General features: G+C 36.1%; 1 protein-coding gene across 1 annotated transcript in view; it reads right to left on the bottom strand.

Moving 5' to 3' along the window:
* TOX (thymocyte selection associated high mobility group box) overlaps positions 1–16,624 on the bottom strand; it is a 309,501-nt gene that overhangs the window by 234,539 nt on the left and 58,338 nt on the right. The window lies entirely within an intron of this gene.

The raw sequence follows: 16,624 nt of genomic DNA, 5'->3' as shown, positions 1-16,624 counted from the left end.
AAAAACCACAGAATTATGCTGGGAGGTTAGCACCCATTCCATAATAAAACTGTGAAATTGTTTCTTGTTCAGAAAAGCTATGGTGGTATCCTTAAAGGCTTCAGAAGGAAAAAAAAATTCCATTTTCCCTTTCATGGCACTCATCAAAAAAAAAAAAAAAAAAGGTGGACGACAGCCACCAACACTGTGTGAAGCAACAGCTCTGCCAAAACTGTGAATAATTAACAGATTTGAAAATATAAGTAGCTTAAGCCAATCACACATTTGGCAGAGGTGAAAGTTGACTGTGGTAGCTTGCTACTACAAGTGCACTCTTCTTCAAAAACAAGATTTCCCACCTGTCCCTTGCTGACTACAGAGAGTTGAATCCCCATCCACATTTCCACAGGCTACGACGATGCCTCCAAAATCCTGGAGGAGACAACAAAATATTTATAACATTTTATATTCAAAGCATTTCAGAGAGTTTTCTGTAAAAGAAATTTTTATGATTTAAAGTAAATTAGCTTATTTCCCCAGAAATAGATGCTTCCTTCACCTAACATACATGATTTTTAAAAAATCTAAATCTCTTTTTTTATTGTGTTAAAATAGAGGGTTTTAAGATTCTCCACCAAGACTCTTTCAAAATGTAACCCATTTCCTCTTCACACCTGCGTAAAGACTGGACAAAAGTTGAACAATGTATTTTAAGGATGAATGGCATCACTCACTTAAATGTCCCCTTCAAGGGAAAAATATTATAAACAACTCCTTATCAAACACAAGAAAGCATAAAAGGAAAAACCAACAGATTAATCATATGAATAATCAGCTAGACACATGTTTTACTGCTTTCAAAAATTCATTTTAAATTGAAGTATTAGTTGTGGAATGCCTTAGGGCACTGAGGCCATCATTCCATTTAACCTACACATATCATTTCTCTAAGCAAAAATAGTGCACACTCACCTCGTACAGAATTGTTCTAATGTAATAAAATAATGTAATTGTTATTATTTTCCAGCCTTTCTTGGGTGAAAATTAGACTTTTTTTTCCTAGACAATTTCATTCTTTTTTTCAACTATTTACCTGTTCTTTTCTACTTTCCCATGATTCTCCTTTCTTAATTTTTACGTCCTTCATTACCTGCAGACACATCATATTTTTCTTATTATTTAAACGAGCTATATTTAGAAGCAACTGCACTGTATTTCTTTTCGAATATGAAAGAGAGTTTCACCTTTGATAGCACACATCTGTTCTTTTCTATGTTTATGTGATGGTGGTAATAAAAGATTTTTCAAAAATGCCTCAGAGCTCAAGATTTTATTTTTTAAATAATTCATAGGCAAGCCTTGTAACTGGTGCAAAAATAATTCTGCTGCTGAGACGCAAAGAAATCATGTTTGATGTTTAATAGCCAGGATTCTATTTCCTTCCCATGGTTGTTATTTGAATAATGGTACAGTCTAGACGCATAGTAGTTTGGTCTGTAGAATACAGCAAGGTCACGACGAATTCTGGAGCATTTTTGGCCCCTCAAACATCTCTCAAGTTAAAATGAGTCCCAACCCATTGGGAGGCAAACCCAATGCATGCTCAAAACGTCCAAACCAGAGAAGCAAAATTCTGGGGTCCTGTGCTTCATTCTACTCCTCTCCTGCCTGAAAAAACTAGTGGTCTCTTCTAACTTAGGAAAGGATTAAGTAATAATTTAGTAGAAGCTGACTTTTATAGGACTCAAAAACAAAACTGCTGGCAGAGTACCTGTGATTATCATGGAATGAGGCCAAAATATTTGAAGAGCTTCTTTTGCCCTTGACTTCAGAGTGACTTCACCAGAATGTCAGAAGTGAAACAAGGCTCCAGCTGTGGCACCAACAAAGTCACTCAACGTGTTCTGGGCTAAGTTGGTGATCTTGCCCTTCTCCAGCAATCACAAATAGTGCCTGTGTTTGCGCTCAGAGGTGACTGCCGTCCCCTGGGTTTAAGGACTCTGTGTGTAATGACTTTTAGGAAACTATAACAGTTACAGAGACCTGCTGCTAGCTGATGATTTTTCCCTCCATGTTGCATGTTTTCATTCAATCATTCATTGGACAATAACCACCAAAACTATAATAACATAAATTCCATATTTATGGAGAGTCTACCATGTGCCAGGCCATTTTATATTCAATATACATACAATAAAAAAGTTTAAAACACTCAACTAAAAATTAATAATGGCACTGCAGAAGCTTTCTATAAATTAAATATTTAATGGGGATTTAAAAATCCCTGTTATTCATTATTTATTTCAACACAACCAAATTCTCCCAGTGCCCAAGCTGCATTAACACTTTCAGTCCTGAGGATCTTATTGGCAAGCTCCAGTTTCAGAGAACTAAATAATAACCTAGGTGTTAATGAAAATCAGGATTGCAAAGGGTTCATAATTTACAAATAGGGAACAATTGTGGCACTGAAAGAACAAACACCATTTTCCTGTTAGAAAATAACACTCTAGGCCGGGGGTGGTGGCTCATGCCTATAATCCCAGCACTTTGAGAGGCCAAAGTGGGTGGATCATTTGAAGTCCAGAGTTCAAGACCAGCCTGGCCAACATGGTGAAACTCCGCCTCTACTAAAAATACAAAAATTAGCTGGGCGTGGTGGCGTGCACCTGTAGTCTCAGCTACTTGGGAGGCTGAGGCATGAGAATTCGCTTGAACCTGGGAGGCAGAGGTTGCAGTAAGCCAAGATTGTGCCACTGCACTCCAGCCTGGGAGACAGAGTGAGACTATGTCTCAAAAAAAAAAAAAAAAAGAAAAGAAAAGAAAAAAGGAAAAGAAAGGAAAAGGAAAAGAAAAAGGACACTCTAGACATGCAGTCTAAGTAAACTGAATCATCATCCACCACTCAGTGACATGTTTTAAAAACTGCATATGCAAAGCACATATTCCATGTCTATTCACTGGTAATAATGCTCTGCACTATGGCATAGGCCAGGCTAGTGGAGAATGTGTCCATGGAGAAAGGGAAGAAGCAAGCGCTCCAGCTTTCCTGTGTTTCTGCTCATAACTAGCAGCAATACCTACCTGCACTCACTGTGCAAACTAATTACATGCAACAGGTTAGTTTTTACTGAACAATTCCACCAAGAGTTGTTTTGCAAATAGAGCCCCTAGAGACTCATCAGAGATTTTTTTTTTTTTTCCTGGAGACGGGGTTCCACTATGTTGCCCCGGCTGGGGTTCAGTAGCTATTCACAGGCGCCATCGTAGCACACTATAGCCTCAAATTCCCAGCCTCAAGCCATCCTTCACCCTCAGCCTCCCTAGTAGCTGGGACTACAGGAATATGACAGTATGCTGGCTTGGAGAATTTCAAAGACAGAAGGGGCTTAAAAACACCATATAAACTAATTTCAAAACATCACAGAATTCAATTACAAACAACATTATCAGAAAATTAAAATTTCTGTCTTTGCATTATGAATAAAGAATATTTATGTCTAACAGGAAAAAATTATTGCAATATAAGTTCTTGCATTTCACATGGATGTAAAAACATCTAGCCTCAATTTGGAATGATACTCAGAATAGAAACATATTCAATAGTGTATGATTGTTAGCAGTCCTTGATTATTATTATAGTAATGTATCTTCAGGACACATCTGAAGTGGAATAATCACTTTACAAAAAAAAAATACGATTTTCCTGAAAGTAAAAAGTAATATTCTGTCTTGTCCTCAAGATCAAAATGGCCATGATCCCAAAGGCCCCATGCAGAGCTACTCAGCGCCTCAGAATAAGAAATTCTCAAAATCAGCAAAGAAAATATCTTTATATCCTGGCAGCTGTCAGTTCTAAAGGTAACTGACAAATTCTGTTCTTGACCATTATCTGTAGCAATAACCAGGAAGCTGCTGGGTTAACCAAACTATTAGACTGTGTTCAGCAATCACTCTCTGTCTGAATCTTCAGGTACCTCCCTGAGTCTGCACATCCATGAACAGTTCCATGAAAGCTCAACATTAGAACATAATAGATAATTCCCCCTTTTTTATCTGTGAAGACATTGAAACATCAGACAGTTAGAAAACTCACCCAAAAAGCATAAAACACATAAATAACAGAGCAAAATTTCTGGTCTTCTGGCTTCAAGTTAATAGACCTTCCCCCAAAAAGAAGGCAACAGAGGAAGTTTTCTTGGAAATGTCCTCATTTTTTATATTATCGGGAATGAATTGAGCCAAAACATAAAGGGAGGGAGAAACCTATGGCTAATTTTAATTCTTCCCATGTACATTTTTAATTAATTTTTTATTTTTGTGGGTGCACAGGAGATTTGTATATTTATGAGTTACATGAGATATTTTGATACAGGCATGCAATGCATAATATTCACATCGGGTAAATGGTGTATCCATCACATCAAGCATGCCAGAAATATTATATTTTAAGTTACATCATCCATTAAAAGCAATTTGTACTTATATCATGTAAAACACTATTTATGTTTATATAAGTATGTATAAGCATAAGAGATATTAATATATGAAATATGGTTATTGAAAATAAAAATGTATTTTCGAAAAAATGTTCAAATTTACTCAAAGACATTTAAAATTAGTCATGAGCTCTTTTCAGCTACTTTGCAATCTATTCCACTGACTCATTTTCAATGACAGTATAAGCAAGTCACTTTATCTATCCATTATTATTTGGCCCGGTAATGAAAAAGAAAAAACAAACAGCTGGTGATGTAAGAAAAACATGCATGCTTAAAACATCTGAACTATATTTAAATCCATAATATAAGTCAGTTTGCTCTTTCAACTTAGGGACCAAAAAATCAGTTAATTAATCATTCAACTGCTAACAAATTCTACTCAGACTTCACTTGGCAACTATGTGGTCACCCCAAAAATCAATGATAATTAAGTGGCTGATCAATAAACTCTCCTCTTCGTTGGATCACAAAGACCCTAAAGTTTTATCTTCTGTTCTTTTTAACAAACTAGATAAAATACATTTTTTAATCAACATACTGGGCTGAAAAGATCTAGAACTTCAATATCTTGTTCTATTTTTTAATATAGATTAAAACCAATGTGTTAATGATCATATCTACAATACATCAAAGTATTAAATATTAGAAACTGGATTTTTTTCGAACATTCTTCATTGAATAAGACAGCCAAAGTAGACCAATAGCTAAGCAATTATTCAGCCAGCTGAAAACAGCAGTATGGTGAACCTGCCCAGCTCTCCATTTTTTCTAATCTATAAATTATTTTAAATCCCTTGTAAAAAGATTTCAATAGGATTTTAAACAATGGTTTTCAAACACTCAGGTAGAAGAGCATTTCTGCTGGCTACTGATACCTTTATGAACTCCTGAGTTAAACCACTTCTATGGATCACAGAGTGCTTTATAGTTTCCCAAAAGAAAGTGAATCTGTTTGAAATATGAGTATTTAGAAAGTTCGCCTCGCTTTTGGAATGTAGTCAAAGAAGAGAGAAGAGTGGAGTGGCGGGGGTTTCTATACTAAGCAGGCTTTGAAAATTAAAAGCACAGAAGTATATGTTCTTGTATTATATAGTCACACTAATAAAAGCAATAAAACATATCCAGGGGTTGCCTGACATGAACAATTTCATAAGCCTGGTATCGATCCCCAGATTCTTTTCAAGTGAGGTTGCTTTGCAGTAACCTATTCCCTTGTGCATTTTCTATCACTGCACTCCTAAGCCTTGTGCTAAATATAGGAGAGCTTGGAATTTCACGCATTGTGACAATTTATTGCAACTTTTGTTCTATTGTCAAAGTTTATTATCCAGTCAGAATTAACACCAGTGCACAAGGAAAGCAGATATAATGAAGCAACAGCTCCAAGTTGACAAAGCAGTTAGACTTGGAGCTGGAACTCCAAGCAAAGTTTCATTCTCCCTTCCAGGATTGTTGTTAGAATAGCATTTGTGAAAGTGCTGCATGAACCACACATGACTACTCAAATATTAGAAACGATAAGCCAGAATGAAACTCCACATATGCCATTAACTCAATACTCAACACGTTTTATTTCTTTGATCTAGTACTTAAACAGCCATCAGATTAATGAATTAAGTAGAATCAAAATTATGTAATATTTTATTGAAATTTTTTTCTAATATAATGTTAATACTAGTTTTATTGAACTCTACGGTAAATTTTAAGGCATCAACATAAGGAGGAAAAGTCCATACTTTCACTTCATCCTAATTCCTTGTACTAATACAAACACCTAAATATGTTCTCAGGGTCAAGAGAAGCTCAAGATGACCTTCTGGATCTCACATTTGCATCACCTAACATTTGGTGTGTGTGCTAAGTATTTTTTCATCCTTTGTAATCTCATTTTGACAGAACTGAATTGATTTTGTTTTTTATGTGAAATATCTGTAAGAACAAAAGTGAAAAAGCTCTCATTGCATTCTGCAGTATTTCACCAATATAGAAATCTTTGCAGTAATCCTGATAAAGTCATTAAATCATTCTTTGCTTTGAAGATCAATTATTCATCATCTAACATTTATGAGAGTCTATTTTATGAGAGGTGCCATGCTAGAAACTGGTCATATGAAGACTGAGACAAATGTACATATTTTCACATGCTCTATGGCATAAAAATATCAGCTGAGCTGAACTAGGTTGATTTTAGATGACTTCCAGAACACAAAATGAAGGGCTGCTGATGGCATACCCCGAACATATGACATCAACATATAGATGGCAATTATAGTCTAGAAAATAACCCTTCATACTTACTGGGACATTAAACTGAAGAAAATGAGGCAGATTTGGTCCCTTAGAGAAGAAACAGATTTCCCACTATCTGATAAGGATGTGGTTTTCTTTACTTACTGTGTAGGTAAAAGCAGTATATGGGCTTAAGAAAATATCAAGGACAATGAATAAGTCTAGAACAATCTCTAAAACCTTCGAGATCATGTCAGATATCTCAAATAGTCATGGACATTGCGGTATCTCCAGGATACAAATAGAACAGATAACTTTAAAAACAAACAAAATTTGCATTTTAGTTTAAAATTGCGCCAGAAATCTTTACAGTAATTCTGATAAAGTCATTACATCATTCTTTGCATTGAAGATCAATTATTCATCATCTAACTTTTATGGGAGTCTATTATATGAGAGACACCACACTAGAAACTGGTCACACAAAGACTAAGACAAATGTCCTTGTAAATATCCATGTCTCTATGCAACCTAAGTCTTAGCAAACAAATAAAGAAAATCTACTCTAAAATTTTAAAACTTTCGTAAACAATCTGGGCATCCAGCAGATGCTTTAAAAATACCTGTTAGATGGGGACTGAGTGTTTACACTTCTCACTGAAGTAATAAAATGATGCAGATGATGGAAAAAGTTGAATTGGTATTTAGACTCCCAATACTACCCTGATTTCAGGTTTGTCTCTATTAAAAAATTAAATGGAGAAGTTTATCAGCTCTATTTAGTGAGTCAATATAATGAGCACATCTGAATGATCCTAAATCAATTTTCCTTATCAGGATACGTGTTTGCCCGAAGTTTTGACTCTCTACTTTGTCTTTTCTTTTGGAATCATATCCCTGTTAAGAATTTATATATGATGAGAAATAAAGCTAAGGGATATGATCCTACATAAGATAAAGCTTACAAAGAAAATTCTGTTTTGGATGAGATCCGAATATATGAGGAATCATCCATAACACTTTTCTCTTACCTACTTTTATACAGAAACAAGGATGCTATATTTTAAATATGTAATGGGAACACATTAAAGTATCATTATAACATTATTTTATATGTTTAAATGTTTTCCTACAATTAAACTTAACAATCATGCCACAAAAGTGTATTTTCACATATTGACTTCCAATTTACCAAAGGCATTTTTCAATCAATACTTAGTGCATTTGCAAAGCATGCAGTGAGATTCTAGACTCTGGAATAGATCACTTTAATGAAATCAAATGTCACATGTCATGTGGAAATAAATCATATTATTTATGCTTATTTATGTTAAAGGATAACTAAGCATTTACCTTCTCTGCTGACTTTTATAACTTTCTTAACTTTCAGAATTAATTCAAGTGTGGATTTTAGTTGACTATTCTTAAAACAAAAATCTCAATTTCTCCATTTACCAGAAAGCTACAAGGTGCTCTCCCCCAGCAATGGTCTTAGTTGAACTGAATTTCCATATATGCTGTTATGTTTTTACATGAGGCAACATAAGAGTTCACTGGGACCGAACTCCATTTCTGCCATTCACCAGCTGGGTGACACTGGGCAAATTGCTTAACATCTCTGTTCATTTCTTCTGATAATATTAGTAGGATTGGCAAGACATTCCTTAGCATATTAATAATATACCTCTCAAAGTGCTATGAGGATTAAAGCTGTTAATACTTGCAAAGTTCTTAGAAAAAAAACCTGACATGTAGAAGCTGTAAAATAAAAAATTTTAATGTGCCCTACTTTCGTATCACATATATAGAACCAAATAATGAAAAATGAATTGTAAAATAATGAAAAAGCTTGAATAATGGAAAATGTGGTTCTAAATGGTTCAAGACTTAGATAAATCAATATTTATTTGAATTCCATATGGCAATAAAACTAATGATAATTATTATTTTCTGAGGATGCCCTTGACATTTCTTGGATGAAAAGAAATCATATATACAATCAAACCAAACATTGTTTAGGTCACTGATAAAACTTTTTTTAAAAAAATGTTTTTCTTAAGCACAAATGTATACTCTCATTGACTAAGCCATTCGGTATCAAAATAACACCATTTTACTCACTATTTTGACTCCCCAAATTGCAGAAATCTTCTGACCCTTTCTATCTTTTAATATGTTACAATGAGAAAATATTATCTCCCATAAAACAACAAAGTCCTGCTATCCCTACTGAAAAAAACAACGGAACACATGGTTGTGTCTGCCCGTGCTCTACGGCAACCTTGTGCTCACACCACATTGCCTCTAGGATCTCAGCAGGTTTGTCTCGAAAATATATTGGTCTGCCTCAACTAGAAAAAACATAAAACATAATCTTGACTGTTGTTTCATTCCCTTCATAAGACCAATAATTCAGTTGTCTTTTATCCAGAAACGTAGTCTTTATAACATGTTCTGTTCTGTACTGACATTTTTACAGCATTTTTCTTTAAGTGTCATGTATTTCAAACAGCTTTATAGTAAGAGTTATTGCTCAAGAGTCACTGCTTCCTTTATGGAATCTAGGGAATTTGGATCAATGTGTGAGTGGTATTGTGAACACATGTATGCTATTTAAGGATTTAGGCCCTATCATTGGCCTTGAGATGCTCAAATGTCAAATCTATTTCCATTTAAAAGGAAAAAAAGGAGAACTGTCTAATGTTTTAATGTCACTTTTCTAATAATTCTAGTAATTCAAGACCAAGCAATAATTTTGTCTACTTTATGTAAAGCAAACATATTTTTCTCAAGTCAAAAAATATATATATCATACGTTTTCAAAAAGAAAATCTTGCATCCTTCTATTAAACTTTTTTAACTTTGCATCTGGAGTCTAGAATTAATTTTAACTATATTGGAAAAAAATATCAGAGAGTGGTGAAAGAGTGGTTAGTTTAACCACTTAAACTAACTTGCAAGTACTCTCCTATTCAGTGTGCATGGCTAAATGTGTGAGAATGAATGGCCAAAATGATCTAACAAAACCCCACAGCATTTTAAAGCTACATGTGCATAATGCCAATTTATTTTAATTATTAAATGATTACGTTATAATATCAATAAATAATTTACACTGTAATTAACTCTATTATAAACAGTTCATGAATAGGCATGAGCACAGAGGTCATTAGCATATAGGGATCATTCTGATCTTTGTGTACTCTCTCCTTCCTTTGGCAGAAAGAAGGCAAGAAAACATTTTCAACTACCTGACAAATTTCCAAGCTTCATCCAGTATTCCCAAATGTCTGAGATCAGGAACTGTTGCCTTTTATCTTGCCAATCTATCCTTAGAGTTGTGAGTTCGCTGGAAATGGCTTCTATGATTTGTATCATGTAGTTTTAAATTGTCAGGATTTAGTAATTTACAGGGAAGAAAGGTTTGGAGTTTGGTTTTAAAAGTTTGACTGAGACAAATATATTGTTTCAGAAATATGTTTAGTAATATTTCCAGGAACAACAATTAAAAAAAATAGTTCTGAGAATTATATTAAAGGCCGACTCGTTACAACTTTGAAAAAGGAAGTTTCCTCGCCACAAACCAAATACATTCCTCTAAATGTATACTCTCATAAATTACAGAAATGTTCTCCACCAAGTACCAACAGCCACCACAAGCTCATAGTGATAAAGGAAGAAAAAGAAAGAGAAAAAGACAGAGAGAGAAGGAAGAAAGAAAGAAAGAGAAAGGAAGAAAGAAAGAAAAAAAGAGAGAGAAAGAGAAAGCAAAAAAGAAAGAAAGAAAAAGAGAAAGGAAAAAAGGAAGAAAGAGAAAGAAAGAAAGAAAAAGAAAGAAAGAAGGAAAAAGAGAGGAGGGAGGGAGGAAGGGAGGGACGGAGGGAGGGAGGGAGGGAAAGGAAAAAAAAAGAGTCAAAGAAAGAAAGAGAAAAAGAAAAAAATCTAACTAGCTTCATTGTAGTAGCTTACAATTTTCCAAGGACTTTTCTGGGACTACTCTATGTGCCACTGAACTGATGTGACAACCAGCTTGCTTTATTACTTTGTATACTCCTAGAGTTGATTCAAAACTAAGCTTGCTGTGATATCAAAGGGGGAGCTGTGCTCAGATCAGCTGCAAACAGGCCCCAGGGGAAAAGCACTGTTGTAAAGCAATAGGAACCCTACCCTTGGATCAACATTAGCACACAGGGACTCAATGAAGCAGACCCAAGGAGGGCTTTTCTCTACCTGCTCCCCTCAAAGGCAACATTTTCTCATGTTTGAGCTTGTGAATAAAGAACAAGGGCCCACATGAATGCTGTCCCTTCTGTTTGGCCTGTTAGCATTTTGCCTACTACAGAGTTCCGGGAAACAAGAAAGGCTGCAGCCAGGAGGCAGTGGCTAGTGAGGATTCCAGTGCAGCCACCATGGCTGACCATATATTTGATCTTAAATGGACTAAACCAAAGAAAAAGGCTAGAAGCAGATCCCACTACATATGGGAAATTTAACACATAATAAAGGTGTCACTGGGAGCCACTGGGGAAAAGTGTTTGATCCCTGCCTCACACCTTAGTCAAAACTAAATCATTAGATGGGTCAAATGTTTTGAAGAAAAACATTTTCTTCAAGGTAGAAAACACTTTAATTTTAAAGTGGGAAAGGTCTTTCTAAGTATAATACAAAACTCTCTCTAAAGCTCTGAATCTTTCCCAAATCAGCAACTGGGTCTGCATTCCTAGTACTTGCTCACTTTATCAAGGGACATCTACTTGCCAAGTCCTATTTGTCCCATCCTACAACTTAAACAAGACTACAGGGAGAACATCTCAGGATATAGAACATTGACAATAAATCATAAAAATTTTTACCCCTTATAAGTCCTAAAATAACTTTACTTAAAGTAACTGCAAAGTGACACTATGAGACTGCTCATAAACATTTCTCTTGCCAAAGAGATCAAAACATTTTGCTAAACATCCCATAAAAGCTAGTAACAAATGAATAATTTTAAAGTCTTCTTGGAAGTCTTTCTAAACCAAGGACCCCAAGAATCATACTGAAGCCAGGTGTGGTGACTCATGCCTATAATCCCAGCACTTTGGGAGACCAAGGTGGGAGAATTGCTTGAGCCTAGGAGTTCAAGACCAGCCTGGGCAACATAGCAAAACCTCATCTTTACCAAAAATAAAAATTTAAAAACTAGACTGGTATAGTAGTGAACACCTGTAGTCCCTGCTACTAGGGAGGCTAAGGCTGGTGGATCACTTGAGCCCAGGAGGAAGGGGTTGCAGTGAGCTATGATCGTGCCACTGCACTCCAGCCTGGGTGACAGAGCAAGGCCCTCTCCGAAAAAAAAAAAAAAAAAAAAAAAGGAAAGAAGGAAAAGAAAAGAAAAAAAGAATTATACCGATACCACTACAATAAAAATGGTAAGATGACCCCTTAGTAAAATGTTTGAAACTAAAATTGCCAGGTGCTTTCTTTACAGTGTCCCTAGGACTTAAAGGATTAAAGGATTGAACCTGAGCTTATGGAAACCCAAGAAAAAATATTCAGTAGTCTGTGTCATTCATTATATAAAAAAATGCACATCAATGCAGAAATTTCTACTCCGTTATGTTATCTGAAAAGTCACATGCCACCTGTTTAGGAAGTATCTGATTTAAAAAACCAACTGTGCATGCTTCTCTAGAGTCCCACATAAGCCCACATGAAGAGCAACTAGAAAAAGACAAAAGCAATGGCCCTTTCTTGGCAGCAAGTCAAATGTCTCCATTTTAACTAGCCGCTTGGAAAGATAAGGTCATGACATGTCTAGAAAAACTGCACACTTACTTGAACAGATAATATACAAAAAGCTGGCCCTAGCCTTTACTAATGTAAGAATCTAAATTTTTATCCCCAGAAAAAAAGAGTATGAAAAATACCCTTTGATACCCTTTAATACGTAGTTCTTTCCTCTCAAAGCAGTGCTGTCTCCCAAGCTCAGCTCACCCAGAAAGCCACCACCGAACAATCCAGAGAGATGAGCTGTTCCACCTTCCAAATGCTAGTGCTGCCTTGAGCACTACATATTAATGAAGACATTAACTAGTAAATTTATATTTAAATAAAAATATGATTCAGGGAAAATACTGAAACATAAAATGAAAAATATGCTACAAAATTTTCTGTTACAAACTGGCCATATCTTGTAGAAAAAAAAAATCGCATACAAATAGTATTTATTACACCTCTGACACTACACTGAGCCCTTTACAAGTATTATTTGCATACAAGCAGAGGCAAAGTGTCATAATACACACCTCATAGGTTTGTTGTGAGAATTAAAAAGAGTTACTGTGTATAAAATGTGTAGAACAATGTTCAAGACACTGGAAACAATAAGTATTAGCTCCTAGTATCTGATTTAATCCTCACCCCAAAAACCTAAGGATTAGAGATATTAAAGAACTTGCCTAAAATGACATTGTGTCACTCCAGATTTCATGCTTGTAACTGCTGTGGGTGAATAAAAAGTATATTCTCTCCGCCCCCCCTTTCAGTGTACACAAACAAAACAGTGTGTATATGAATACCATATATTTATAATTATATATATGAACGCTGGGAAAAAATGCATGCTGAGTGGTCGAATTACACATTTTTATTGCTTCATTTTCCATATTTTCTACAAGCAATATGTATTCCTTTAATAATCAGCTGTTTTTGTAAATATCTTCAGGAAACTTCAATCATCAAAACTTCTGGAAGTTGTTTTTTGTTTTTTGGAGTTTTTTGGATACAGAGTCTCACTCTGTCACCCAGGCTGGAGTGCAGTGGCACAGTCTCGGCTCACTGCAACCTCCACCTCCCAGGTTTTTTATGCTTGACCCAAAGGGTGCTCTAGAATGTGGACTACAGGTCAATCCAGGCTCTAGATGGAAAAAATAATATTTTTAAAATATAAAACCAATATCCCTATCCTATTTCAAAAGGATTTTTGTTTAGACAATGGTTTACTTATTATTTGAAAGCTTAAAGAAAAAAATGATTAAGCAACTAAGAATATCATCTCATTTCAGATGAGTTCTCACCATGTAAGCTTGCTACAAAGGAGCAGAATTTTCAGGAGCTGCTGAAGGCAGCACTAGCATTTGGAAGGTGGAGCAGCTCACTTCCCTGGATTGATCAGTGGTGGCTTTCTGGGTGAGCTGAGCTTGGGAGACAGCACTGCTTTGGGAGGAAAGAACTACGTATATATTTCAGGACTATGTTTCTAAGATGACATAGAGGTGGGAATGAAAAACAGCATGAGCTGGTTCCTTCAAGTGGTCCAGAAGGAGCAAGTGGGGCCATGAGGGGAGCAGCTGTAACTGGTGGAAATGGTGAGCTGAATCCACATGCTTGCCCACTGGAAGGAGACACCTTGATAATTTCATTTCTGTCTTTTTCTCTTTGGAGACACTAAGTTCCGGAAGAAGGCAAGCCACATTCTCAGGATCATGTGGGTCTGCCCCAGATAAAGATGTACAAGATATAGGGACTCCTAAGTGCGAGCCCTGTGACTGTTCATCCTTAAATACGTTAGCAGCCAGCATGCTGACTGTGATGAGTTGTGCGCTCCAAGTCAGAGGGTCTGATTCCCCAGGTTCCAGAAGGAGCTCAGGAGGCTCCATGGTGCCTTTCCCCACCTGTAACTATTTTCCTACCAGCCACTATGCAGCAAGAGCCTCCTAGACCAAGGAGCCTTTCTCTGTTTACAATTAACGACAACAAAATATCTATTAAAAGGTCAGAGTTTCTCTCAAGAAGAAAGTTAACACTGAGCCCAGGGTATCCAGGAAGACAGCCAACTCTGGTCTTTAATATTGCACATCAAGCACACCCTGATGGCCAACTTCTCAGCCAAGTGAGACTGCTGGTTGGCCTTTCTAGAACGCAGGAGGCAAACAGTAAAGTCTTCTTCAAGAGCAGTAAGAGCAATCTGGCCAGAGAGGATTTGAATTGAGGTATACCGGCAGCTTTTCTATTTGTTTGTAAATGAGAGAAGATAGAGGTATTTTAAGTAGATAATGAGGGTGCCTAACTAGTGAAGTAAGAGCCAATTTGCTCTAAGTAATTGTCTTCTAGAATATAAAAAGAACTTCAGAAAACATGATCCTTTCTCATTCCCCTTCCTTCACATCACCAAAATTAAAATAAAATTTAATTCCTTTCTAAGAGCCTGGAGAAGGTGGGGCTACCTTGGATGTTCTTCTAAAGATCAGATGAGCTCCTACAGAATCCCCATTCCAAGTACCGGAAGAAAATAATTTAATTGGAAGGTAAAAAGAAGAAATATTTTACTCTTTAATTTTTTTTTTAACTGAGAAATATCACCAAGTTACTAAAGATACAGAATGGAAAAGGAAGAATAAAGAGTCATTAATAAATATATCTCCTCTGAACAACATTAACACTCATTTTGTTTCTTAAATGTCCATACAGTGGTCTACTGTCAAATCAGATAACATGAATTTATATTATTATTCAAGAAAGAATCCCATATCAGGAGGCCCATATTTCAATGCAGAATGGATTACATTATTTGTCAAGGAAAACACATTACTCTTTGAAAAACAGAAAAGTTGACCTTGGCAAACAGTTAGTAAAATTATTCCCTACTTGATTTCCCTTATGTACAGAGTGTGGGAGAGCACATATTTAGTGCTGCTTTGTGGCATTGTTTCAAAAGAACTCTTGTTATCGTGGCCAGAAAGGAGTAGTGAACATCTAGAAAATGTTCACATTAGTGTTGGGAAGTGACCAAAGTCTTGTTTCCACCTTTTATGTTATGTTGTTAAAAAAAAAAAAATCTTTTAGAAAGAAAATCATCTAGATTTTTATAGTAAGTAGACACTGGCTTAATGTATGCTTGTCTTTTTATTATCTTTTACCTTGATCAACCATAGTTCTTTTTTTTCATAGTCAGAGACAAATACAAATAAAGCATTTATTCTTTGACAAAATTCTAAAATTGTGTAACGATTTCCCGCTTTATTAGGATGCCATTACCTTATCATTTTACCTTGTCTCAGCTGGCATTCCCACTATTTTTGTAATAATTGATAACAGAGTGTTTAATTCCATCAAGACAACATTTGATAGCCCCGTGTCTTTATGTCTTTTCATGTGGATTACTCAAATCTACCTCAACAGACTTACTTATCGCAACTCTTCCTTTCTTCCTTATACCCTTCTGGCTCCCAATCTCAATAGTGTGCTGGCTATTAATATTTTATGGCTGGGCGCAGTGGCTCACGCCCGTAATCCTGGCACTTTGGGAGGCCAAGGCGGGCAGATCACGAGGTCAAGAGATTGAGACCAGCCTGGCCAACACGGTGAAACCCCGTCTCTACTAAAAATACAAAACATTAGCCGGGCGTGTTGGCACGTGCCTGTAGTCCCAGCTACTCAGGAGGCTGAGGCAGGAGAATTGCTTGAACCCAGGAGGCGGAGCTTGCCGTGAGCCGAGATCACACCACTGCACTCCAGCCTGGGTGACAGAGCGAGACTTCATCTCAAAAAACAAACAAACAAACAAACAAACATTTTATATGTAACAATAACATAAAAATAGTACTAATAGCCAATGTTTGTTTTGTACCTGTCACCTTTTTGAAGCCATCTTTGCCTGTTATGCCATTCAATTCTCTTAGTAACATCAAAAATTAAATAATACCATTATCCCATGTTACAAATGAGGAAACCAGGGCTGACAGAGACTGACTATACTTGCCACTGTATCTTGTTGTTTGGTGCCCTTTATATCTTATATTTAGGGTGGAACATTAAGCCACTCATAACCAACCAAGGCTAGTTGAAGAACAACGCTACTATTGGGGGAAAACCTATTTGAAAAATACAATCGATCTTTTCCTGCTGAATGTTCTTCCCTTGTATCACTC

This window comes from Gorilla gorilla, chromosome 7 (genome assembly GCF_029281585.2).
Source record: "Gorilla gorilla gorilla isolate KB3781 chromosome 7, NHGRI_mGorGor1-v2.1_pri, whole genome shotgun sequence".
Lineage (NCBI taxonomy): Eukaryota > Metazoa > Chordata > Mammalia > Primates > Hominidae > Gorilla > Gorilla gorilla.
This window is presented reverse-complemented; position numbering and strand designations above follow the sequence as displayed.